The sequence below is a fragment of the Zonotrichia albicollis genome, chromosome 12 (genome assembly GCF_047830755.1).
Source record: "Zonotrichia albicollis isolate bZonAlb1 chromosome 12, bZonAlb1.hap1, whole genome shotgun sequence".
Classification (NCBI taxonomy): domain Eukaryota; kingdom Metazoa; phylum Chordata; class Aves; order Passeriformes; family Passerellidae; genus Zonotrichia; species Zonotrichia albicollis.
The window spans coordinates 7,784,001-7,811,190 of NC_133830.1; the positions used below are offsets into that span (position 1 = coordinate 7,784,001).

Here is a 27,190-nt window from a genome sequence, read left to right on the forward strand (position 1 = left end):
TTGCAGCCATTCATTTCATAAAGGTGGTTTTATTATCTGCTTGCTTGTAAATTTTACTGTTCCAATCTTGTCCCATCCTCTGTTTGAGGTGGAAGTGAGGAGCGTTCCTGCTAACAGGCAGTCAAAGCACAAGTCATGTCATGGCCCACTGGGGTTACCTGGTTCTCAAGCCTCAGTAAGGGCTTTAAGTTCCTCTCTTGATACTTAGTCTGGAATTTAGTTATTTAAGAGTCTGACTTTTATCTTAAATCTCTATGAAATGAGATTTGTTGGAAAACATGCACAGCTTGAGCTTCAGTCAAAAGCCTGCATTTAGGGAACACATTCCCTTTCACGGTCACCCACAGAGCAAACATTTAGAAATGCTTTGCAGACAATTGATTTGCTTAATCCTTTATCAAGTTATGTTTTGGATCTCAGTTTTTAAGAACCAATTTTCTAACACATTTTATGTGATAACTGCATTATTGATACCTGCAGAAATAAGTATTCTATTTCTTGTGTTATCCCAGGCTTTTTCTGACTGTAGTTAATTCACTGTGTGTTATATCCCTTCCATAGAAAGTCAGCTGCAAGTAAATCCCGTATTTGCTTTCATCATGGGGATTATGGCATACAGGAGTGAATCAGTTCTACATTTGACCAGTAACTCAGTAACCACTTTCTTAAATAAAATCCTGACCTTTAAAAAGTCTCATCAAATGTGATGTGTTTTGTGCACTGAGTGCGTGTCTCCCTTCCAAGAGTGGCAATAGGAATGGCAAACTGACAGAAATTCTGGGCAAGGTACAGATCAGATTGATTTACTTGGTGTACAGCTGCTTTGAACCTGTTTGCAATGGAGACTTGTGGTACTAATGAAGGTCTTTTCTCTTGGAATATTTTCACTCCCTTGATCCTCATTTTTTCTGGTTTTTTTTTTGTTTTTTGTTGTTGTTTTTTTTTTTTTTGTTTTTTTTTTTTTATGGTAGTGTTGCACCATCTTATTGCAGGATGAACTCTGAATTTGTTATAAAGCTATAGTTTTCCATTAAAACTATTGTAACTGCTTGCTTAAATCCAGTTTTGATAAAGCAGAAAGTTAATTCCATTTCTAAACCAAGTAAATCTCTACCAACCTGTCTCATTTTATCAGTGAGAACTTGTGAGATTTTGTAGTTTCAGGAATCTTTCTCTGTTACTGGTACAGATCAGTGGAACCGTAGCAACTTAATATTTTTGTTGGAATGGGGATGAAGGGATAGACTTTCCTATGCTAGCAACTGAGCTGGCTGTAGCCTATAGAAAAATTGATTATAAGGCTTTTTTTATTGCATTACTGATAAACCCAGGCTGCACTGGTGTATAGTATGCATGGACACCTCCCTTGTACTTGATTTATAGCAGTTCTATAATTTTTAGAAAAAGAACTTTTGAATTTCTTGTAATGAGAGCTTTTCATATTTTCTCTTTTTCTATGTGATTTATAAGAAGTCTATTTCTCTTTTATACATTGCCCTGATTTCTAGGAAGATTTTGTGAACATTGCCAGTTTGCACCCAGAAATCAGAATTACTGATTGCTTTGGGCCAATTTATAACACATCTCATGTAGCTGTACTGAGTTTAGGAATTACAATACCACAATATAGTTCTAATAGAGGCTGAACTGCCTTTTTTTTTTTCCTCATATTTGTCATTACCACTCAAATAACTCACTCCAAAGTGTCTGTTGGTGTGCTGCCTCATGAGTGTTTAATGATGACTTTCATTCAGTCTGAGTTGTCAGTAGGTCAGAGATGCCTCATATCTTGGATGGAGTTATGAAATATCCTGAGTTTATTACCCTATTAAAATTCATTTTAAATGTCAAAGTTTCTAATTTGAACAAGGAAATTTAGTTTAGGAGCATCTTCAAAGTAGCACACAATTTCCTCCTTGAGTATCAAGTGCAGTATCAGATAAAAATAAAAATAATTTTACAGCATATGATATTTAATTCTTTCTGTGTTTTAACTTCACGTAGTTTGCAGAGGGGGCTATAAGAAATAATCTTTCTGTGGTCTTTTATGATTTACTTTTTATGTTAGAAGCAGTTTGGAGGAAAAGCCTGTCTAACTGAAGATACTGATGATTTTAATAAAACAAACCCCAACATTCTCAGCAAAGCCCACTGCAATTTTTTCCTTTAGAAAATTCTATGCTTTGCTATCCCCAGAATGCCTTATTGTTTGCTTTCACCCAGTTTGTTGTCTGTTCTGTTCTGTGATGATAATTTAATTTTTCTCCCTTGCCAAGCTGTGGCCTGTTTGCCCAGGCCTTGTCCTCTCTGCTGGCTGGGTTGTGTTGGGTCCTCTTCTCACAGGAGAAGTTCAGGTTGTTGAAGGTGCAGGTGAAATATTATGGGGCAAATAGATGGCCAAGCTAGATGGTAGTGTGAGTCTAGAATTGTCCAGATGAGCATGAAGATTATCAGGTAATCATCAGAAGAAATGTTTTTCTGAGCCTTTTCAGTGTGGTACTGCTTTTGAAGCTGGACCCACAGTTGTTCTGTCAACTGCTTGTAAAACCTGAAGCTTTGATAAATAGTCTCTTTTCTTGTTAATAAAGAAATGTCATTAAAGATATCAGATATCAGAGGTACTGGCTTGTTGCTCTCTGATTAATTCCTTGTGTGGAAGTATGAGATTAACCATGGAGGACAAAAGACATGATAAATTCATTTAGTGATAAGGACTTAAAGTCATCAGGAAGTAGCTTGCTGGTTTGTGAAGCTTAAATGTTAAGTTCCCTCACCAAAAAAAAAAAAAAGTTGTGGTGTTCATTTCAGTATCATTAGATCACTGTTGAGTTTTGAGGGTGGCTCATGTAAAGCTCAATGAGGAAAATGTGCAATGTCTCAAATTCTGTCAAATAGTCAGATAGCATTTGATATCACACAGGAATTTTAATTTCCAAAGGAAATTATAGCAGCATAGGAGAAAATAACTGTAATTTTTAAAATGGTAATGAATTTTGTTTGATACAAGCCTCTTAGTCTTTGATACCTCCATCACAATGGTGTGTAACACTCTCCAGAGTTCCCCCATTACTGTAACTTTCTCTCCAGACTAATTTACATGTTTGCATGCTCAGAGTATGTACAAGGAGCTATCATTTTCAGAGATGCTGGCCTGCATCCTGAATTGATCATTGCTGTACCTGTGGGGCTGAGTAGCTATCCCTAATGTCAGTAGTCTATTTTCAATGTTAGAAGTCTGTATTGTATTCCAAAATTCTTAATGAAGCAGCCTTAAATTGCTTATATTAAAAAAAAATTATATTAATGGCAATGAAAACTTGGATTTAATCATGGCCTTTTCATGACTTGAACTTCAAGTTTTGATGACATCCTACATTTATGTAGAATGTAAGTCACAGTTATGCAGTCATTATCAAATGTTAACCTTCTCAGCTGAATCTGTTCCTATGAACAGATTTGCAAAAATTACTTGTTTCTTGTGGCCACACAGAAAGGAGACTCTTGGTTTTGTTCTACAAAGTGAACAAAAATGCAACCTGCCTTAAATTCTGGTATTGATGTAAGAAGAGTTAATATTGGGAAATTGAATTACTTTCATGTGCTCTAAATATAAGTTTCAAGACAGTTAATTTCAGAGTGGCGTTTCTCAGCAGATGTGTGGAATTTATAATAGATCTCATCCTCACTATGAGCCTTAATATACAATTATATAAAAATTCTAGAAATGTCAAGTAGGGAAAAATTCTTAATGCAAATCAATAACAATTTGGCCGTATTGCTAGATCAGTTGTATTTTGAGGTTTGTAATTTTTCAATGAATAGACAATAATGTTTTACATAAGCATTGTAATTTCTTTTTATATTGATCTGTCTTGATAGTTCCTTTAGTTATTAGCATGACTATTATTTGTTTGACACTACCACCTAGTGAATGTGTTTCTTGTCATAAGCTGCAGTGCAACTTCCTGCTCACACACAGAAGATACCTTGCCAATAATACCAAAAGCAGGACAAAATATTATCTCCCTTTTACAGATGGTCTGCTTAATGTGAGTACTTACCTTGGCTTCTGGGCAGGGTTGTACAATGCATGCTGGGAACTTTGCTGTGACAACCACGTTGTCACTGGTTCTTTTGTGATTCAAATTGAAGCCATTTGGATTCTCTGTGTGTAAACTGCAAAAGCAGCTCTTGATTTGAGCTGTGGCGTTGTGTACCATGCATGTCAATGGGGTGACAAGTTCTGTCACCAATACTCTGCTATTAAGAGCTAATAAGTAGAGAGTCTTCCAAGCTTTGTTTGTTTAATCTTCTATTCAAAACAGCCCAATTTCTTGGATAGTTGGAGCCTTGCTTTGGTGGAGGCTCATGTATTCAGGCTCATGTTTTGTATTAAGGTCCAGAAAAGAGTTGAGTGCAGGAATCACGTTGCTGCAGAAGCCTGAGTCCCTGAAGCTCGTCCTCGCATCTTCTCGTGCTTCTCTCTGGTTTTTCTTTGCCCCAGGATTTGGGAATCTCATCACTGCTCTCTTGATTGACGCCCAGAGGTCCCTCTTCTGCTGTACTTGTGAGTTGGTGGTAGTCTCCAGAGTGATGCAGTGATGGGGTTTGGGTGAGGGGGTTGTGCTTGGTGGTGTGTTTTCAGTGGCTCTTCACTACCCTTGTGCATTGCTGGGTTCTTTACTCACGTGCATTCACACAGATGAGGACAGACTGCAAAGAATGTTCTGCTTGTTCTGACCACTCCTGTGATCCCCTGAATTTTATTGATGCAAATTATTGTATCTTGATAACCAGGGGCCTGTATCATGTGCTAGCTCAAACAACAGGTTCATTTGGTTTGCTCAATTTGTGTGTTTTTAATATTGTTTAGTACAGGTACTGTTGAGTGAGCACATATACTCTTAGGGGTGACACAAATTAATTTCACTCCCATCACAGAATCTCTCCATGGATTTATCACAAATTGCTGCAGTTGTGAGTGATTCCATGCTCTCATGAGAAGCATGAGATTAAATTCTGTCACTGCTGTACTGTTTTTAATTAATTTAACCTCCAAACTAATAATTTCCCAGTGTCAGTTTCTTTCTCTTTGGTCAGTAGATAAATTAGTTAATGGCAAATTAATTAGTTAATGCAGTCAATGTTTAAAAGCTCCTTAAAAGGGATAAGAATGACTGGTGCAGATTCTGTAAATGTTGCAGAAGTAGCGGTTCATGTCTTTAACAGGGAATATAGAAGTTGCATTTTTGCATTAGTTGCTTGACTGCTATTGTGGAATTAACTGTGGAACATGCTCAGCTACAAAACAAGAGTGGAAGCTGAAATATTGTAGTGCCAATAGCTAGATCCTGAAGTGATGTTGTTGTGATAATTAGGAGAATAACAAAACCAAACAGGAATAACTCTGATTGAGCTGAAAAGAATTGAACTGTGCTGTTTGCTGAGGAATAGGCTTTTTTTTTTGAACGTTCATTAAGGTATCTCAAAAATAATTTTTTTTAAATTTTTTGAAAGAATCTTGAGTCCTTAACATTATCTATTAATTAATTGCTTAGTTTAGTCTGTGCATTCTTACTGAAAATGTCTTTACGTGGTAAATAACAGGAAAAAAAATGCAATAAACAGAGGACTGTTGCATTTCTACTGTTTCAACATAGAGTGCTCATGCATTTGCGCTTCCTGGGAGATAAGCCTTACAAGGAAGGCTTAAATAGGCAGCAGAGCAGTGACCCTTGAGGAGACCTATGACTTGAGATGGCAATGTCTTCTCCTCATCGTCAAATCCTGGCCCTCAGCTTTGCCAACAGTGAGAAGCTGGAGCTCATTGCAGTGTGTGATGCTGAAAAAGACAGGGGGCAGTGCCAGTCACCACAGTCCCATTTAGCAGTATCTGTGTTCTAAAAAGGTATTTGTAATTCAGTACTGATGGAACACAGGGGGTTAAGACAGAGCTGTGTCTGCCCAGGGGTTGGGGCAATCACCAAGCATAGGTCAGACAGGATGCAAACATCTCTGGCTTGGGGAAGTTGAGTATACTTGAAACAAATGGCTTCTTGGACAGGTGGAACCCTGGTCTCTCGTATATCAATCAGGCTGTTTCTGCCTTCTGTAGGGGCTGGCACCAACTGGTTTTTAATAAGACAGACAATTTGGATTTCTGGATACTTCCAAAGAAGCCAAGATTGAGTTTGAGTGTCTCTGCTGATAACAATAACTGCTGAACTGGACTTGGGAAATGTTTGCCTGCAATATTTTCCACTAAATGAATCAGTGTAGTAGTTGGAAAAATTGCATATTGCTGTACCAAAATTAATTTTGAATCTCATTAATTATTTCAACTAGTCTGACAATGAAATGCACACCTTGCCCTTTGTACACTGTCAGTTGCCATATTAAGAACTTCAGCACTTGAGTTTGATTAAAAGTTGTTTTAAATTGAATTTACTGCTTTTAATATAGATACTGGCTCAATAGAGAGGATGCAATGCATGTTTTGCAAGTTTAATGAAGCATTTCAAATGACACTTGTGTTATTAGTTTCAAAAGTGACATTGTGTTTTATATAGTCATGACTTTTTCTAAATCAAATGTAAATGGGAAAAACACTGGAAGTTATCCTCAGGGTGCTGAGATAGGAGACAGCAAAAACTGTTTAATCTATTAATATATAGAAAATGGAATTATAAAGTGGTTGAATCCTTGCCAGTTAAATGGGTGTCAAAACAGATAATGGTTAACATGATTGGAAAAGAGGCAATTTCTTCAAAATACAGTGCCTCATATGAAACAATTGCATACACAAAACTCACTAACAATTTTAGAAAACTGTCTCCTGTTACACTGCATTTGATTGACCAGGTTTCGTGTTTGTCACTATTTAGAGATACAGACTTGGACTTGAATTTTTAGGAAAGACTTTCTAGCTTCAGAGAACCCAGGCTGGAGAATGTCTTCTCTAAATACATTATTTGTGTGAGTGTTTTGTGTGTTCTAGGAGACTTTAGTGAAGATTTATGCCCTGTTGGGTGTATATGAGGCTAATTCTACTGTAGTTTGTGTTTAATTCTTCATGGCATGCTCTGTGTCTCAGGTCAGTGTGTATAATTTGAAGGCTAATATGCTTGCTCAGTGCTCACAGGATTCTGCACTTTGAAACTCGAATTTTGTTTTTTTGGTATTGTTTTGGATTTTCTTCTGGCTCCCCCAACCCCCCCATGCTACTTGCTCTTTAAGAAATAATGATATTTCTCCTGTGATGACTCAGGTGTACTTTGAATTTTATCGGTGTTTCTTGTGTTTCATGCTTAATCTTTTCAAATGCAATTATCCATGTGATGTATTATAAGCTTCTGGGGAGAACAGAACATTATAGTTTCTACATGAATAGCTTGTAAGAAAATGACTGAGTGGACCTGTTTATAGACCTAATGCACCAGGATTCAACTCTAAAAAGAATGTAAGAACAATGAGCCCTGGTTAACATTCTGTGGAAGGCAGCAGCTTTGATGTATGTATTTGTAGATGTCTGCAGAATACAGATAATCAGCATTTGAGGTGTGCAAATTAAAGATCTACTTGACCAGTCATAATTACAGCACTGTAAGGGCAGAATGGCAGTGAGAAGTAATAAAATGGTTTTTAATCTCTTGCACTGTAAATTGTAATCTGTTTGTGGTTAAGAGAAAATGTTTTGGTGGCTGCAGTATCCCATTCATGTGGCTGCTAGGGGGGTTTTCTTTCCTTCCAGATTTCACTTTGAGCAGGTGTTGCTTAGGAATTTCCTCAAAGAGGAAAAGCCACTAAACTTTATTTATTGTTTAAAGGTTCATCTGTCATGGGGGTTTGACTGTTACTCTGACTTCCTTTTTAGTATTGAAAGACAGTTGGGGTTTATTTTATGATGTTTTAGCTGCCTGAATGATATCTTAGCATTTTGAAATTTAAAATATTTGTCTTCTGATTTGTGGAAAGTGTCTCCATTTGATTGTTGTGTCAGTTTTACCCAATTATTAGTCAGGGTTTTTAGGTGCAGTACCTTTACTGTGTTTTCTAACTCTGCTTTTTTATTTGGTTTTTATATCCCCCCACTAAATTTTGATTAATTCTACTGAGTAGAAATACAAGTGTTTCTTATACTTAGGCTCTCTATTATAGCAACAGAAAGCAAAAAATATGTGATAACACAATTCAGTAATTTTGGTCTGCTGGGTGCTCTAGTTACTAAAACTATTTTCTCTCTATTAATATGAAAATAAATGATTGTTTTGATAAATGTTCTGTGAACACTTGAACAATAATTTTGTCTTGAAGAGTACTTTCAGCAGCTATCTGCTTTTGTAACAATTTTGGTAACATATCAAACAACTTCAGTATTTATGAAAAGAATAAAGTTCCTGAGGTCTTAATAGCTGCACTTTAATTGTATTGATAGTAATGAGGAATATTGTGAATTTAGAGTTAGAAACTTGGCAAGATTGAGAATTTTCTGGGGTGTTTTTTCTTTTCCCACATGAAGAATGACTTTTTCATTCATTTGTTTCATTTCTGGCTTGGCCAAATACACTGAAAAATTGGGATGTGGTGCAGAGTATCTTGGTTGCAGGCTTGCAGTTCAGGCTATTAAATATAAGCTATATTTAAAACCTCATACAATTTTAGTAGCTTTTCCAGTAATGTTAACAGAATTGTCTCAACCTTTGCTATGTTGTTTAAAGTGCTGACAAAAAAGGAAGCCTGAACTATAGCAAATAGTTTTTTTTTTTTTTTTGTCCTATACGGAACTGCCATTCTCTTGTTTCTATCCTGCTTTGATCATTATAGTCAAATAGTTTCAAGCATATTCCTTTCATTGACTTCTTTTTCTTTCAGCTAGAGTTAGTTCTGTTGCACCAGTGCTATTCAGGAGAAGATGAACTGATAGTAACTCTGCTGTGTCTCTCTTGTGACCACACCAAAGTACTTTAGACCTTCCAAATCTTGCACTGTGTGATAAAAGCTTTAATGTCCTTTGCTGTTGCCCTGATACCAGTGCAGCTGCCTCACCCGAGGTTCTTGTTATCCCATCACTAACATCACTTTCCTTATATTGGCTAACTTGAAAAATCTGCTAAAAAAATTTCCATTGATAACTGGCAGGAGAGGCAGCACTGTTTTTCACAGCAAATGCTTGTAAATCACTTAAACACAAATCTGCCTTCTATTTGAGTGGCAGTGTGTTTCTGTGATTCTGAAGTGTCTTTCTTCATCTGAAGCAGGCACCTGAAGACCAAGGAGTAGTTAGAATGGAATAAATGTTTTAAATTGGAGAGAAGGGTTTCTTTGCCTCTAAGTAGAATTTCACAATCTCTGGACAGATGCCTTCTCCCAGTTAATTCTCTCCTTTGTACACACTCCATCTGACAGTCAGGATATGTTTTTTGTTGTCAGATGATCTTCCTCTGTGCATTGAAGCTTCTTGACACTATGCCTTGCTGGGAAGTGTAACTCTAGCAGGAAAGCAAGATGGAAAACAAAAAACAGCAAAGAAAATGCAAGATTCCCTTAGGGCAGTAAGTTTTGCTTTTATGTAGCAGCCATTTTCTGACAGGACACATAACAAATTCCTTGTGTTTTTTCCTTGTGTGACTCTCCATGTTCCACACAAGGCATACAGAGATGTTTATGCCTTTTTCTACTTCATTAGAGCACTTCCTGGAGGAACAGTTCCTTTCCTCTCTATGGCTTTGCATGGCTTGTTTTGTATAGAAGTACAAAGATGGGGGAGGTTAATGCTATTACTTACTTCAACAGTAACAAAATATGTGGTTTTTTAAGTACTATATAGAAGCAGACTTGCAGGCAGGGTGAGGGTTTAAGTAAATACAGCTCTTGCAGGCATCTGGTTTATAGACAGTAAGTATTTATCAAGCAAGACAAAAGCCATATCTGTATGAATATAAATGACATCCTGAAATTTGCTTGCTTGTAAATGTGTACTGATCTGAAACATTCTTCGAAATGGTAGAAATTATTTATTCGTGTCTTTTATAATGCCTATTTTTTCATCAGAATATCTCTGAATAGAATTCTTTTCACTTTGACATAATAATAACATGGAAATCTGGAATGTCACTGGCAGAACTGATGGACCTGGAGTGTTTTAAAGTTTTATATATATCTATATACACATACCATATATATTTGTTTAAAACCAGCCTCAAGATACTATCAATAAGGATTTGATGAATTTTATCCTTTGGAGTGGTGGAGTTTGAAAAAAAAATGGTGAAGAGGGGGATTCAAAAGACACTAAATAGTAGTAATTAGCTTAGAATTTTATACCAACAAACCATTTTAGCGTGGTTCTCTTTAGCTTTTGTGAGACAGGAACCTTCTGAATAGTATTGGAAAATATGTTAGTCTAAAGATGATTTTTATGTTGTTTTGTTTTAGATAGAGCAGTGTCAGATGTCCCACATTGCTCTGTCATACAGAGAGAAGTTGAATAAGCAGAATTAGAAACTTTTTTTTCTTTAGGTGATTCTCTTTATTGTCCCAAAAGACACATGGAGAATGCTTTTTAGGTTAACGTTTCTGCAAAACTCCCATTTATGGTGTTTCAGGTGGTTCAGATGTCATTCCCATGTATGAGAAACGGATCCAGACCACTGCTGCTCCTCCTCTGAAAGCCAGATTTCCCTGAAGCAGAGAGGAGATGTGGGGCACTGATGTATACCAGGCAGATAACAGGATGTAGACATCATGGCATGTGTAATGAAAATTTACTGAACAATGAAATAGATATTGACAACACAGATTTCTTAGAGAAAGACAAATGACACGTGACATAATAGAAACATGAAGTGCAGTGCTTTGTGTTACACATAAACAACTCCCTTGAGAAGCATCTTGTTAAATAGAGACATTACTTCCACTGGATTGAAATGCACATTTTTACTACTTCTGCTTTTCTTATGACAGCATATTTATATTAGGAAAAAGCTTTCTTTGATTCTTCTGAATGCGCATGCATCACTGAAAGTTCTCACGTTGGTGTAATTATTCTTCCTTAGGAATTACTATCCTGTAACACTGATTTATATCAGTAAAATATATCTGTTCTATGGCTTTTATTGGTGGATCAAGTGAATACTACAGCAGTAGTTAAGGTATTGCAGCTTAGAAAATTCTAAATTGTTCTACTGGTAGGTCTGGATAATAGAAAGTTTGCTGTCATATCATCCTTAGGATAACTGCAACCAAGGACTGTACTGTTGCTGCTACAGTTTATCTATCCCATGCAGAGTGTGTTGTTAGAGAAAAGACAAATTTCCCCATAAAAATGGTCTCTGCTGAGAAGTTTGATCAGTGATTTCACCTTATTTCTCATGACTGATATAGCAGGGCCAATGCAGACCTTATCTTATGTATATTCAGATTAAATGATTTTGAATTCTGGTCAAAAGCAAGCTTTACACATCAATTATCTGTGTTCTTTTTTAAGCTAGACTTCTAAGCCTAGTAATGCTTAGAAAGTGTCATTTAAGATAAAAGGCAAAAGACTTTGGGCATAAAGGTTAATAAATATTAGAAACACTCAACATTGGTCTAATTTGCTTCATTTTGAGAGGTCTTGCAAACTTGAATTTTGAATGCTGCGTTTCCTTTTTTGTAGGTTGTGTACTTGTTTTAGGGGTTCATGGCAAATGAATTAGCTTTCAAGAATTATCAGGCATGTCAATATCATGTCAGTGTCATATCAGTACTTTTTCAAAGTGATTTGAGCATGTTGCACTTTGGAGTGGCTTAGCCATTTGTATATTTAGGGATGTTGTATAGGATAGAATATTCTAGGTGTCAGAATGATCTGGGAGAACTGACACATACAGTTTTCTGGCACATACAGCTTTCAAAGTCCTTTGGAATATTTGGAATTTTTTGGCATGAAATAAGGGAATTAAACAAGAAAAGGCGAAAAGGAAAAAATAAAGCCTGCCCTAGAGCAGTCACTGGGGACACTATCATTTTTATTTAAGATTATTGTGGAAGGTGGTAAAAGAGAGTTTTACAAGATTTGATGTTACTGCCTGTTTTCTCAGACTTCCTGCTGTCTGCTGATGACAGCTGCTTCATTGAGATTATTGGTTGTGGCTTTTATTGTAAGAGTTTGGAAGCTGTTAATAAATAATGTATGAATAAACCAAATGGAAGCATATCCATATCTGCTTCATTAGCAAACAGACTTACAGGAATATACCAGCATTTTTGAACTTGCAATACCTAAACTCAGTCCTTAATACGTGCAACAAATTTCTTTTATGCTTTTGTCCCCAAATGGCACCCTTATACTCCTCTGAGTGACTTTTCAATGGGAAGCTTTGCATGAAAATAATGGCGAATAGATGATGTGGCAATAATCTCCAAATTAATTGTGTAATTTAAAAAATAATTATTTAGTGAATATAATTTTACTTTGAGTAGTACTTGTTTGGGAATTCCTGTACTTTTTGGTAAGATGCTGAAGACAAGAACGTATGGCCTTAAAATAATCATGATGTTACCTGACTCTGGCTGCATTGCTGTCTTTGTATGTACTGGATTAGGTTTTGATTGACTTAATATATTTCTTTCCACTCTTTGTACATGTTTATGTTTTTCATGTCTCATCTATTTGTGTATTTCTACACCTTCAGTTCATTTATATTCTTTATGGATTTGTTTTACAGCAAATTGCCTCGTGTAAGGCTTAGGTGTTTCCTGCAGTGGAAACTGCAGGCTGAACCATCGGAAATCCTTTTTTTCAGATGCAAATTCTTGGGTGTAATAATAGTTTTTGCTTCAGTTACAAATCCATTGGATTCATAAAACTTTACCTCTTCATCAGCAGTTAAGCATGTTGGATCACTGTGGGCTACCTTCCTGTTGGTAGGCTGGGAAGAGTTTATTTTGGACTAGATTTAGGTCTATTTTCCAAAATGTAAGTAACCCTTTGTGCCTTATGTGTATATTTGGTTTAATATCTGTTAAATGCAAGGGAATGCAATTAGCTGTGCTTGTTGTTGCTGCTGCCCTATGAAAGGCATATAATTCACCTCTCTCCTTTCCAGCCTTGGCCACCTAGACCCTTCCAAAAAACCCATAAAAACATCCTAAACAATCTCCAAATTCCCAAGACAGTAAAAGGACTGTGGGTTTTGGGATAACTTTTAGAGCAACTTATTCTCAGTATCTTTTCTGAAGCTATGTGCAATCACCTGTACTGTATCATCTCCTATTTGCCTACTACTGCACAGTTCCACTGATGTGGAAACGTCTCATGGAAAAGAAATTCAAGATTGTTATCTTTTTACTGCACTGAAAAATATCTAGAGTTTTACAAAGCTTTCAGTAAATTATTTGCAGACCATTTAAGGAAGCTGGCTGAGCTATCAATAGATAAGTCAGGTTTTTGCTTGTCTGAGGTATCCTTAAAAACCTGAATTTTTCTACTTGAATTTAACAGTGGCAGTTGTTCCAGAGTAAGCACTGAAAATACCACTGCATATTTTTATCCAGCTCTTCTTTGCTGAAATTGTAATGAAGGCTGCTGAGAGCATTTATTTTTGATAATATAAAATTTTTATTTTACTTTTAAAGTAACACTCTGGTTCAGAGACCGCTTTCAGATCTGTGATTTCATTAGGTACTCTGCTACAAAAATAATAGTATTTTCACCTTTGAGACTGAAGGTAGTTTAGATCTTGCCTTTTTACTTTTATGGTTCATAATCATGCCTGTGGCCCTTCAGGGAAGGGAGCATCTCAAACTCTTGGTGTGCAGGTTCTGTGGATCTTGTGGTTATCCTCCCCATGGAGAATTTCCTTCTGCTGATGAAATATTTCTGACCACTGAAATCTAACAGGTGATCTTTCTCCAGAAGGAGATGGAGTAGTTCTCACTAAATTAATCTTTGCATTAACTCTTAATTAGAAGAAATACTGAAGGTGCCATTATGGCATTATGTTTTGTAAGGAGTGCTCACATGATCTATAATTAATGTAGTTAATGGGCTATTATAGTTGGCAACAAAAGGTAACAAGAACTAAACTATTAATAAATGGTTTTATGACATAGAAGTATTTCCCTAGACTTTACTCTGCACATCTATTACTGGTAATTTTTTTAAGTGGAGCACAAGGCCCAGGTAGAATGATTTGAGCCATTCCTGAGCTGCTTAGGGTTGTTAAATATGCAATAAATAATTTAAGAATAATAAGATCAATTTAAGATGAGTAAGAGATTTTAAGGTCACTCAAATTCCATATAAACATTTTGCAATCAAACTTTACGCTTTACAGTTGGAAGGCCTACCCTGCATAATGAAAAAAACCATATTAAATAAACAGACTTATAGCTTTTGAGGCACTGTTACACACAGAGGGCATGTGAAAGGATGTAATTGAAATATTTAAGTACAGACAATATTTGTGAAAGATACATCCATCATTTTCCCAGATAAATGAAATTGCAGTGGGTTGCTGTTTGTTTTTATAAGCTGTGCTGCATCTGGCTATTAAGTTGACTTCTAATGGTGTGTGTAAAGGAATACCTTGCCCTTCATTAGTTCAATCTAAAATTCAAATTCTTAGAGCAGTGTGTAACGGCATTAGAAGTATTTAGACAAATTAAATGATTCAGTATGGCAACTTTGAAGAATCTCATTTCCATGCAGGGAATAAAAGACAAAACTGTGAATTTTACAGTAACTGCTTTCTTTTGTAACATTTTGTTGCATGGGGTTTGCTTTACTGTTAGTCCATGCTCAAATCTAAGCTCGTAAATGCTTATCTAATGTTACTGACTTTTAATGCACATACAGATTTTAATCTGCCTATTCTTCTCTTTTGCACATGTTACTGTGGTGTCTGCTAGAGCAATTATGGTTTTGATGCAGTTTTTAATCATGACTTTATTTGGGATTTGTACTCACCTGTCTGTGTAGCACCATTATAATTTGTAGCATAATTATGGATGTAAGGCATTTATAAGTCTATACATGGTGAATGTGATGCCTGCAAGATACCTGTGCTGTATTCAGTTTATCAGTATTTTCATAATCTTTTGTTGCTGTGAGTGTTTATAAACCAGATTAATTTATCCCTTGAAAAATTTTATTCTCTTTCCAGTAGCAAATGTCAGGACTCTAATAACCTTTATTAATATTTTCTCTGAAATACTGAAAATTCACTGAGTTGAAAATGGTATCTGGGCTGTGTGTCCACCCATCAATGACTGGTATTGAGTTGGGTGAAGTTGCTTCCAGGACTGCAGAGAATTCCATGCCTGGCTGACAGCAGGTCACTGCCTCAGGCTGCCAGGGGGATGAACTGAAGTTTCAGCAACGCTTTGGAAGGAAAGTTGGAGAGAGCTGCTGGGTAAAAGAACTTTCCACTGTGCTCATATTTTCTGTCTAACCTTGAGAGTTCAAATGTTGTTCTTCTGGTGCATTCTTTTTGGAGAAATCTGGGCTGCTTTGAAGTTACTGCAAGTTCACTGATTCGAGATCTACAGTTCCTGGCTATGTATTCCCATTTAGCTAATGAATTTGGATTGCAGAACACTACATTTTCTGCCTCTTTTTCAGTCATTTTTGGTTTTTAAATATTTTTAAAATTTATTTTATTTTTATTATAAGGCAATAAGGAAAAGGTTAAAAATAACTGCTTAAGGCAGCTCTCAATTTGAAGATTTTTGTAGACATGCAGGAAGGTGATCAGAGCCTTGCCAATAATCTATTGTAAATCCTTTACATGTTTTTAGAAAGCTCATGCGTAATGAACCTTTGCTTGAAATTATTGTAAGCAGGGAAGAAACCTCCCCAGATAAGCATGGAAAATACAGTGGATCTTTCTAGGTGCTTCTTTCCTGAACATTTTATGGTTTATTCCCAAGTGACATTGAAGGCCATCAGGTCAGCAGCTGCCTGCCCTGGCTGATCAGACTATTTGAGAGCTTGGGAATTCTGTATAGCCTTAGATTTCACATCAGGACAGAAGTTTGTTTGCTGCTTTATCATGTGTAGCAAACCATGGTCTGAAATCTGTGGTTGTCATGGACATGCTCTTAGAGAAGACAAGAGAGGCGTGAAAGTCAAAATCCATTAGGCAGTTTCAGACATGGGGTTACAGTAGTGGGTGTGGCATGACTTGAAACTTGAAGGTTTTCTTGTCTGTGGTCTGGTTCCTTTTGGCTGATTCTAGTCTTTGTTTCTCTTCTGGTGATGTACAAGCCATTAGACTTCCAGGTGTTGTTAAAACACAACTCTGGACTTACTGAAAGCCACCCTAAGTACAGGAGAAAGTGACTCACTGAAGGTTTTGCCTTATTTGGCCAGAAATCTGAGCATTCATCTTTTTGGAAAATTCCCATTGCTCTCTGCTAGCTGATGTACAGAAGGTATTTATTGTACTGGGTTAGACTCAGAAGGACTCCTGGGAGCTACAGGTTCAAAGTTCAGCCTACAAAGTTGTGGTTGAGAAACTTTATCCTCTGTGTATGCTCAGGGATGTACTGTGTGAGCTTGTTTGTTTTTGTGATGATGTTTTTTCTCTTTTTCTAAAAATGAGTAGGGAGAGGAACTATTTTAAAGAGGATAAATGGAGTTCCAGGCCTTTCAAATGAGAAGCAAGACATTCCCCCAAAACTGAGGGAGATGAGAAAATGGGGCATGAATATGTTACAAGTTGATAAATATTTCATGTTTTTTCTTTTCCTCGGATTTCCTCTTTTTCCTGGCATTTGAACTTGCAGCAAATCTGAGGATATGACTGGGACTATCTTCTTTAGTTATATGTCTACTTTTTGGAGAAAAAGTTCTTCTCAAAGTACAGTCTCATTGTAAAATGCTGCAGTTTGATATCCTACCTGTTTGGAAAATAATAATGACCTGAGAAGTACAATCTAAGTCCTGCCTTGCTCTAAAAAAGAGGAAAGCTGGTTGTTTTCACATGCCAAGCTTTATGTCATCCTCACACATCAGTGCTGTGAATAGGGGGGTAAATTCAGTAGGCTCTCTTGTGTTGTTGACTTTTCTTTAGAGAAACTTCTGAAATGCAAGAATTTTAGATAAAAATAAAAAATAAATGTGCCATGGTCAAGGCAAGGATCAGACCAGTTCACTGTCCCTCTCATTTGTTACAAGAGTTTTTGTAAGTTTGCTGCATTCTTCATTATTTGTGCAGAGTTCAGCCCAAACTGAGTGCCTTAAACAATGCACTGTTCAGTATTGCAACAAATCCCAAGCTTTTCTTTCATGATTTCAAGAGATCTTTATCTTGTCATAAAAGATTTTTTTTTAAAAATCCTGGGGAGGAAGAGAGCCTACAAGAAAGGTCTTTAAAGGTCTCCTCCAACCTACAACACTCCATGATTCTGTGATTGAAAAAATGATTAAGCCTGAAGATATTTTTTTGCTTTTCTCCTGTGGATCTCTACATTTTGGATGTAAGGGTTCTGGATACAAACTGTTTCCCAAAACTTACGTGTGCTGATATTCCTCTCTTTATGACATTCGCCGAAGATTCAGTTCCAGAAGTTTTTGTATTATCTTCAAGAATCAGAATTTTAGGATGGTTTCATAGTGACCAAATGTAGTCATTGTGTTATAAAAAGCCTTACCTCAAAGCATTGCAATAAATTGTTATGAGGTCCTTCCAAATGTTTTTGAAATTTCTGTATCTCCTAGCAATCTGAAATTTTCCCCAGATGTCTGATAAACACAAGATTTCAAGCAGTATAGTAGACATGGCAGACAGTAAATTCTGCACAATGTAAATTACAGTCAGTGTGCCCTTAAATCCTCTTGGCCTTTTTCTCCTGTAGGCTCAGCACAGTGTTACTCCAGTGAGTCCCATTTACCAGGAGTTTGGAATTTAGCTGATGAGATACCAGTTTAAAAATCTCAAGCAGGTCGCTAGAAACTCTTGATGTTACAAAATTTACTTGCTACTTTAGGTCTTCGATTTTTCTCATTGTTTTTGTGTTTTGGATTGTTCTAATGTCACCAAACTCTAGCAGTGGATGTTAAAAAAAGTATCCATCCCAAAGTCTGTTCTAGTGGAAGCTGCTCTTAAATTACTTTTTTTTAGCAACTGCCACTTAAAAGCTTGTGCATATGGGTTTTAGAAAATTAGGGATTTCAATTTTCAAACAACTTCCCTGTGTTTTCAAATGACTGTTCTGTGTTTTTAAATTGGTCCAAGCTCCTGGTACTCCCACACAATGGTAGAATTTTACAAGTATTTGAATTTCTCAATGTATTTTCATTTTTCCCATTTTAAAGGTTTGACAATCCACATTGCTGTAAATTGAATTACTTTAGTAAGGAGTGCTTAAGCTGAAAATCAGGAGCCCATTTGAGAGCTGCCTTACAGGTGTACAGGGAGGAAGTTCTCTGATCCAGGGAGCTTAAGGCCTGTAAGTGGAACCTGGAAACTGCCAGTTTGGGCAGATAGATGTGAATGTGGAACTTACTGAGAGGACAAATTCAGGAACCTCCTCCCATACACCCTGATAAAGGAATGCCTCATTCTCTCTTCAACATTGCAAATGCCAAATCCCTATAAAAACTTCCTGATAGATATATAAAATTTGTACTTTCTGCTCTTCCTGTATTTCTCTTTAAGTTCTCTTCATCCTCAAAGCTGTGTGGTAATTTATGATAATTACTAATTTACTGCTTTAGGTTGCAATGAAAAGCCAACCAAAGTAACCAAGGTTCTTGCTGCGCTTTGTTCCTGCCCTGTAAAACTGAACTTACAGTTTTGAGATTTAGATTCTGTGTGCTGTATCCCAAGGAGTCAAAATGGTGGAATTTACAGTCAAAACACAAGATAAACCTTCCTGGAAGTGGGAAATGATGGAGTTTTAATGTAACGAGCTGAAATCCTGCCTATAACCTTTGACAGTTATTTTCAAGTATCTTTCATGTGTCTCTCTGCTTTAAATAATGATCCCAAGAGAAATGCTGAGGAGCGAGTGTGTGTGATGTCAGGGAAGGTCAAATTACAGAAATATTGGTATAGTTCTAAAACATACCTGAAATATGTTCAAGAATAAAGCTTCTTAATTAGTAGATGTGTGAGCTTTTTGTTAACATTGCCTCTGTCAGTCTCTTCAAAGTGTTGGCTTGAAACCTCATGCTTATACTCATATATGTACAAATAAATTTATCTAAATTGGCCTCTAGAGTTCCCTTTGTGCTGCCAAATTGCTTAGCTCAAAAATAGGGGTATTTTTGCAGACTAAAGACTAGAATGTTTTAGCACCAGTCCTAGAGTGACCATCCTAGCATGGTCCCTAACAGTCAAGTTTACCTTTTAGGAGTCCTCAAGGTAGATATTTTTAAATTCCATATCCCTACCAATCAAAATTTTCTCTTCCTTCAAGCCTTTATTTCCCATGTTAACTTGTTGTAATACCTAATGCTGTGACTTTTGTTGTTAACTTTTTGTTTACCACTGAGAATGATGCTTTGGAAGAATAGAAGACCAGGTACGAATTTCTCCATTCTTCTGATTCAATAATTGATCCCAATTTCCAGAATTACATTTCTGGAACAAAATATTTCCTCTTCATAAAGGTTTATGCTACTTCTATAAAACCAGAACGGTTTTACGGGATGACAATAATTGTATGGTTGGCAACTAAACAATAGATAAGTTACTGGCAAGCACAGAGTGGCACCTGGATAGAGGGATTTAATAGAACCATTAAGTAGCATTAATTTAATAGAACTACTACTTAGAGCACTTTCCAGTGTTTTTAAACTCTCTGTAGACTGACAAAATGCCACATTAGGTTAGTTCTGTTCATGGTGGCTTTTTACTTACACTGAGAGAAATCTTCGTGTCACTAATTTGCTATAACTGTGGAATGTTGCAGAATCATGCCTCCTAAACACTGGCATATTTCTTAGCCCAGGCTCATATTTCCTAATAATTCATTATCAAATCACATTTGCAGAAGGGACTGCTGAATTACTTAGCTAGAATGCAGTCATAGGTTTGGCCTTACTCGTGACCTTCACCAAATAATAAGAAGCAGCTGCATAGATCTTGTGCATGACAGGAATGTTAATCTCCATTCTCCTATAGCACACCAGTGTAATTGATGGTGAAATGCATAGGGGCATATTGCCCCTTCCTTACACACTGCAAAATCACTCTCATCATGCTCTGCACTGAGCTATATGGTAGAGGCTTTTTTTCTCAGGCTTGGAGCTAAAATTCTTGGGTGGCTAAAATAGGTTCTAACAAGGAGCTCCTAGCAGTGTGCAAGAATGAGAAATATCTTTGCTTTTCCTTCTCTTCAGACCATGTATTACTTTACTGTATAGGTTTGGGAAGTTCATGTCAATTAATGTAGCCCTGTCAGAATTTTGATTACCTGTAGCTGTGTGATCTGTAAGGATAGAGTTGGGACTTGTTCTAAAGCAGATGTAAAGAAAACCTGGAATTCATAATATTTGGAGTGAGGCTTAAAAGAAAACCTGAATGAAAAGAGGTAATGTTGAAACTTCTCACCAAAGAAACAGTTTTTTCAAGGTTTTACTTTACAACAGAATTCCTATTTGGTGCTTATCATAAAATATGTTATATTGGTGGTAATGATTTCCAATCATGCAACTTTTTACTGAACTGTCAATTTGGTGACTGGTTCTTCAACAGATAGCAGATGATTGATGCTCTAAATATTAGTGACTATTGAATTAATTTTGATTTGGTAGTTTTGTGGCAAACAATGTAAAAATAACAATTGATTTCTCCCAAAGTGAACTGTTGTGTTCTGAGGAATTCAGTAAGGCTCCCATTAACAGTGTATCTCTTCCCACAGAACAAATACTTATGCTTGAATTTCTCCACTGAATAATTTTGTGACCCTCTCTAGTAAAGTCCTTCAAGTTGTGTTTTCTTCCAGGTGATTGAATAATACAAAGAAGAGGCCTCCTGCAGCCTCCTGATGTAAGCATGTATTTCGCATGAGCATTTTGCTCTGGTTGCTGAAACATGAATAAGACCATCAGTGATTTTCTTTACAAGGTTGTACAGCAATGAACAAAGAAATGAATACCAAAATCCATGTGACATGTATTCATTGAGTCCTTAAACAGTGATTGCAAACACCTTTGGGGGAAAAAAATCCACCCCAAATCAGGTAAATCATGTAACACTGACCTCTGTGGGTCTCTCAATCTACATGCCTTGAACTGGGAGCGCAATATTGTTAATCAGAATGTTTTGCAAAGAAACCAAGGATTATTACAGATCCAGTAATGTGAAACAGCTTTAGGTACTTGGGACAAACTGCATATAAGGCTCTTTGGAATGTGAAATGAGGCTGGACAGTCCAATCCCCAGCAGGCAGAGCTGGGGTGATGGTTATTTCATGATCTCTGATTGAGTTTATTCCTCTATAGCTCTTGCAAAAATTTTTTAATCTGACCACAAAAGCCAATTTTATGAAGCCAAGAGGCTTGGCATTGGTAAATAGAGTGCCCAGCTGTACACCCTGACCCCTGGAGAGGGATTGACTTTCTGCTGAAATATGTTGTTCTCCTGCTTTCTTCTGCTTTCCTGCTTGTAGCCTTCTGCATCTTCTAATTCTTCACTAAGCTAATGTTATTTAATGGGGAGCTGAATTGTGCAGCTGGTGTGCCTGTGAGAATTCTGAAATTAAAGTTTCATCAAGCCAGGATATCTCCAGACATTGAAGCTTTCGGTCTTTCCCGTTCAAGTGCGTGTAGCAATAATGGAACCCCAAGTGACCCTGCAAGTGAGCTGGTAACTGTAACAGTAATTCCCCAGAGAAATTATGTCATGAAATCAAAACCTTTCAATACTGAACTGTTGGTTTTGCAGGGAGGAAACCTCACTGGTTTTAAAGCTAAAAGAGAAATTTTACTTTAAATCTTATAAATCCACTTCTTATAAGGAACTACCGTGATACTTCTGGTTTGGAGAGTGGAAGGTTGTACATGAGTACACTGAAGGTTTGTACATTTAGGCTTAATTTTCTTGTTCTTGCGCCTCTTTGACAGGGCTGTGGGCTTGTTTTGGTAATTGCAGTGGAGTGCAATGGAAATTATCCAAGAAAGCGTAAGACCGAGAATGTGGGTGGCACAAAATGTATCAAAGTATCAAAGCCTTGGGTTTACCATAAATTAATAATCTGTGGTCTCAGCTCTTGGAGGTGGGGGGAAGTGTGATGTATTCCCACTCTGTAAATAAACTTCTTGGCTAACATTGGGGTGATCTGGTTGAAGAGGAGTATCACTTGATTTATCATTTCTTGAGTACTTCTCAGCCTCCAAGTTCCCAAGAACTGAGGTTGTTTAGTGCACAAGTGATCAAAGAAGGAAAATACTATAATAACTTTTATTTTCCTTAGGCATAAACAGAACAGCTGAAACAGGACTGATAGTTGAACAAATTTTGAGGTTAGATAAGAAATACAAGGCTAGTTGAGCATGCAAATGGATCAGAAACCCAATAATCTTCTCAATATGAATAGGTTAGGAAAAAACTTGTGTCAGGCTACCCTTGCAGCTCCTCAGTTCTTTGATCACCTGTGCAGAGTAAAATGGCAAATACAGACCTGACCTGGGTTTATCCTGCCAGAAGTAAAATATGAATTAGATCACATGCAGGTTGTTTGCTTGCACTTTGACTCAATGAGTGGCAGAAAATGTACATGCTGCAGGAAAGTGCATTTGTATTTTTATGAAGACAAAGAATTGCCATCAGTCAGTTTATGAAAAAAATCCATTATTAAATATGTGATGTGAAAACTGTTACTTGAAAAGCACTGTCTCCATTAATTGTTAATTTGCAGTCTGTAAGAAAATGTTTTGAGGTTGCTGCTTATGCAATAGTTTAGCTATGGAACGAACAGCTCTATCAGCTGATGTATTGGCAGACACATACCTAGTAAATTGGTTTTATATTATTCACTGCTAATCAGCAGCTATCACATATATGATATTCATCCCTCTTCTCTTGTTTAAAGCTTTGGATGGTCAGTATTAATTCTTTATGTAAGTAACTATTGCTTTTTGATGATAGGGAAAAGAATTTGCTCTTTAATTTTGTGCCTTGTTTGAGGAATTTCTACTTCCTTATCTGTGTCAGAGAATTTTTTTCGTTTGTAAACATGTCACTTGCAAAGGGGAAATAAAATTTTAAGTTTTACACTTTTACATAAATCTTTTTCTTGCTTTCCTGCCATGACCTCTGCTTTTCTCCAGGGACATGAGGTCTTGTCCAGCAGGGGGTTACTCAAAGCTGACCAAATAGCAGGAGACATTTTCATTCTACTGACAGAAAGGAACAAATAGATGTGTCTTCTCCTATCCCAGCTTTACAATTAGAGTCAGAAGGAGGCAGAAAAAAACAGACTGAGTCTGTTACAGACAGCTTGTTCCTGAAAAGAGAAAAAAAAGAGACAGTGGAGTGCTGAGAATAGTGAGGGGTTTTCTCCCCTGCAGTTTGTTTTAATGCGGGTGTTTTTTTATCCCCATTCTGTTTCTCTCATGGAAAGGGGCTGGAGGGTGATGCAAGCAAAACTGAAATGTGTTTTCCTGGAGTGCAGCAAGGTGAGACTGATGGCTGTGAGCTCTGTCCTTACACTCAGGTGAGCAAGGTCAGGGCTTCTATGTGAGATGAGCAGCAGCAGGGAGTCAGGGAGCACCAGGATTGGCTTGCCTAAAATATACAGAAAATATCAGATAGCCAAGTATGTTGGTCTTAGTCTCTGTTTTGGGTGTGTGGAGATGATTGTTCAAATGTAGTGGCTTAAAGTTTGTAGTCCATTGACATGATTCTCTTAACCATCTTGATCTTCAAAGATGTCTTGACAGATAAGAAATGTACCATTAACCATAACCCAGATCCAGATCACCAGGGTACACCTGGAGCAGTATCTATTTTTCGTCCATTTAAATAAATTTAAAAATTGATACAAAACTAATAATATTTTCTAAAATCTGAAAATAATTGTATCATTTTGAATCTTTGCAGGATCATGTACATAGTGTACTGCTTTTGAGACAAAACTTATAAATTAATATTAGAGATTTTAGTACATGATGTGTTTGACTTTGGTTTGGTATCTGAGATAAGAGATGCTGTGACTGTTTCCTGAGAACAAATCAGCTGGTATTTATTTGGGAAGTATTCAGAAAACACCTTCTTGTTAATGATTCATTGCATGATCTGGCATCTGGTAAGCTAATATATTTTCTTTATGGTGAAAGTCCCCAAAAATCATTAAAGAGCTATTCAACTTCTTTATGCTTTCTAAAATACAGTAATTATGATTAAAAATGTTCTTATTAATAACATTACTAAATGATGGTAAGCCAAGATCAATCTCATAGAAGAATCTGTTAGCACAGATAATAAAATATGTTAATTCCAGAGGTAGTCTCCCTCTTCAGCAAGCAGGTGGTTGTGGTTAGGGGACCTTCTTTCCTGTTTTGCATATGGTAAAATACAGTGGAGTTAATTTTTAAAGGAAGCTTGTAGTTTTTAGCTGTTTTATTGATCCCTTCACTGAAGAACTGAGCATCTGGATCCATCTTGATTTGATTATATATATTTGTTTCTGTGATATTTTTTATCATCACTTATTTTTTACTTTTGAAACTGTGTATGCCCTTGAATATGTAATGTAGATGGCATCAAGTTCCTTCTTGAACCTTCCTGAGAATGCAGTTCCAAATGCAGCCTGGATTTCCCCAGAGGCTTGTCTGCTTTATGAAAGTCCCTTGTCTATTCTGCAGCTGAACTTAAGAAGTAATATTCAACTGCAGTATTCAAAAGTAGTATTGAACTTGATATTTCATAGCATGGTTTAAAAAAAGGGGTTTTTCTGACATTTGAAGGTGTGGGATTTAGAGTGGTATCCAGATGACAGATCAATTTTCAAGGTTTTTTAATATGTAACTTGAGTGTATTTTTAATGGGCAGTCACTTAAGATTGTGTGTTCGGTTTACAAAATGCAAATGATTGAATCAAAACTTGTTAAAGTGAAGACTCATTACAAGAGAAATGAAGGCTCTGAAATAGATAGGGCAAGATTTATTCCTGCACTGAAATGAGTAACTTCAGGCAATAACATTTGTAGATGGAATCTCTAAGACCCATTTCAACTGTCAGGATCTTCTTGTTAGATCCTTCAGTTCAGTTTGGTGTCAATTTTCTCTTTTTAGTGAACTTCTGAGGCAGCAGATAGGGCTGAAATGCTGGTGATTTAAAGACGGATGGATGCAAAGTCTAGTTTTGAAAAGGCCAGACAGCTCTCTCTCCCTTTTTCTATATTTGCACAATAACTGTCTCTCCCATGCTTGTCACCCTTTAAAGTTGATATCGCTTGTTGCAAAGGCTGTCATAGCGGTTTATTTTCCATCGCAACCACTCGCTGTGTAAAACCTTTCTTCCAGCATTCCCTTTGAAGATGACCCTTCCTTAGCTTAAGTTCATGCCCTTTATTGTTATGTTTGACACCATTTTCTATAGCCTTATAAACTATATCTTTTGTTCTTTTACAAAATTCTTGTGTAACTTCACCAAATCTGCTTTTATTTTTCTAAGGGTTAGATCTCAATCCTCTGAGTTTTTTTATGATCACAGATCTTCCAGCACCTACATGATTCAGTAATGTGTTTATATCATTATTTTTTGCATTCTTCTCATAAAACAGTGATTGAAAATGTAGGTGTTGTTCAACATGTGCTTTCAGTCTCCTATCTGTGCAACAAGTAATGTTCCTCTGCTTAACAGCATCTTCATACCTGAAACCGTTCAAAATTGTATAAATGAGTAATCATTGCATTTTAACCCATGATAGAATAGGATTAAATGTTCTTTTTCCTTTTTTTCAGGATAGCTTTTACTAAAAAAATGGTTCTGTGTAATAGACATGTAAAGAAGTAACCCCATTTATGGGCATAATTTGCACTAGCAAAAGTCAGTTACCGACCAAAAGCCATCTGGCTTTTTTATCACTGAATTGCTGTACAAAATCATACACCTGCTTTAAAGGTATCTGCACAAAATGGAAATTTATCAAGGTAAATCTGTAATTGGTTTAAACTATTTTGGGTTCTGTAGGAAGAAATTCACCATTCAAAAGGGAATTGAAAAAAGAATAAAACAAAGTTTAAAGGAGTCTTCAAATGCCCCAGAATGCTATTTTTAGCTTCATTGTTTATCTTCTGAAATTGACTCAAAATTTAAAATTTTCTCAATTTTGATTCTGTTTTGTTGCATGGCTCATTGCAAGCATCTGTTGATTTCTTTTGCCTTCCTGGAAGGGAAGGGACCAATTTAGTAATTATCACATAAAATTCAGTTTTGCAATGTGCAGTATGATAGAAAACAGGCTTTCTAAGGAAACTGTCAGCAAGGTTGATTAGATAATAATATTTTCTTTAGAATTCTGTAATATTTAAAATTAGCTGCATGGAAGGATTATGAACTTTATTATACATGATTTTTCTGTCTTTTCATAGAATAGCATTGGTGATGTCTGTAACACGTGCGGGTTTGTCAGTATTATATTCATGACCCAGGATTATTAAATACTGTAGGACTGTGGCAGGTTGACCCTGGCTGGATGTCAGGTGCACACCAAAGCCTCTCCATCATCCCCCCTGCTCAGCTGGACAGGGGAGAGACAATGGAGTGAAAGGCTCATGTGTCAAGAGATCACTCACAAATTACCATCCTGGCAAAAGAGATCTGACTTGGGAAAATTAGTTTAATTTATTACCAATCAAGTCAGAACAAGGTAAAGAGAAATAAAGCCAAATGTTAAACCCACCTTTCTCCCTCTCCCATTCCTTCCTCCCTTCCAGTGCTCAACCCTCATTCCTGCCTTTCATATGGGAAGTATCCCTAAAATTTTATTTTCCAGTGTATAGTAAACTTAACTAATTTTGATTACAACTTCTTAGTTTTTCCTTATAAAAAGAAAAATTCTTTCAGAATATTTTAATATTAACAAAATTTCACTCTCTCTGTCTGAAACTATACTTACCTGAAATCTGCTCCCTCTGGCATGGATTATTTTTGCAGTTGCTCACAAATAGCTGGCAGCACCTTTCTGAGAAAAACAGGCTATGAATACAAAATATTAATAAACCTGAAACATGCAGTTCCAAGACAAAGA

The 27,190-nt window shown here is 36.5% G+C and overlaps 1 protein-coding gene across 4 annotated transcripts in view; it reads left to right on the plus strand.

Annotated features, from left to right (window-relative positions):
- The window catches only part of FHIT (fragile histidine triad diadenosine triphosphatase), a 512,539-nt gene that overhangs the window by 55,365 nt on the left and 429,984 nt on the right, over positions 1-27,190 (plus strand). Inside the window, exon 1 of one of the 4 annotated variants that reach the window (XM_074550484.1) lies at positions 23,531-23,649. The exons of the other annotated variants lie outside the window; for them this stretch is intronic. The gene's annotated coding sequence lies outside the window, so the exon portion shown is untranslated. Of the gene's footprint in view, positions 1-23,530; positions 23,650-27,190 lie in introns of those variants that run through there. 4 annotated transcript variants of the gene reach the window in all.